At 52.8% G+C, this 441-nt stretch overlaps 1 protein-coding gene across 1 annotated transcript in view; it reads left to right on the top strand.

Moving 5' to 3' along the window:
• The window catches only part of LOC106872141 (short transient receptor potential channel 7), a 216,872-nt gene that overhangs the window by 106,869 nt on the left and 109,562 nt on the right, over positions 1 to 441 (top strand). The gene's annotated exons all lie outside the window — the stretch shown is intronic.

The following is a 441-nucleotide window of genomic DNA, read 5'->3' as shown; positions in this document are numbered from 1 at the left end:
TTGACACAACACATACGCAAACACGCACAAACACACGCAAACATACATACACACACACACACCCTTTCATCTCATACTGGCCCTTTCATTGTCTCCTCCCTCGTTTATCACCACCACCACTACTACTGCACCCAACACTCACCGCCTCACCAACGCTACAACCACCACCACCATATTCTACCACACCAATACTACTACCCCTACCAACACTGCCGCCCTCACACCATCAGAACTATCTCCCGTACACCACCACCACCACCATCACCGCAACCACCACTGCCACCGCAACTACCACCTCTGCCGACTACCACCACCCCCACACCACCATCCCCCACCATCACCATCCTCCACCTCCACCAACACCACCACAGCCATCGCCATACCACCATCACTACTACTACTTGTACTACCACCACTATCACCACCATCATCATCACACAA

This window comes from Octopus bimaculoides, chromosome 21 (genome assembly GCF_001194135.2).
Source record: "Octopus bimaculoides isolate UCB-OBI-ISO-001 chromosome 21, ASM119413v2, whole genome shotgun sequence".
Classification (NCBI taxonomy): domain Eukaryota; kingdom Metazoa; phylum Mollusca; class Cephalopoda; order Octopoda; family Octopodidae; genus Octopus; species Octopus bimaculoides.
This window is presented reverse-complemented; position numbering and strand designations above follow the sequence as displayed.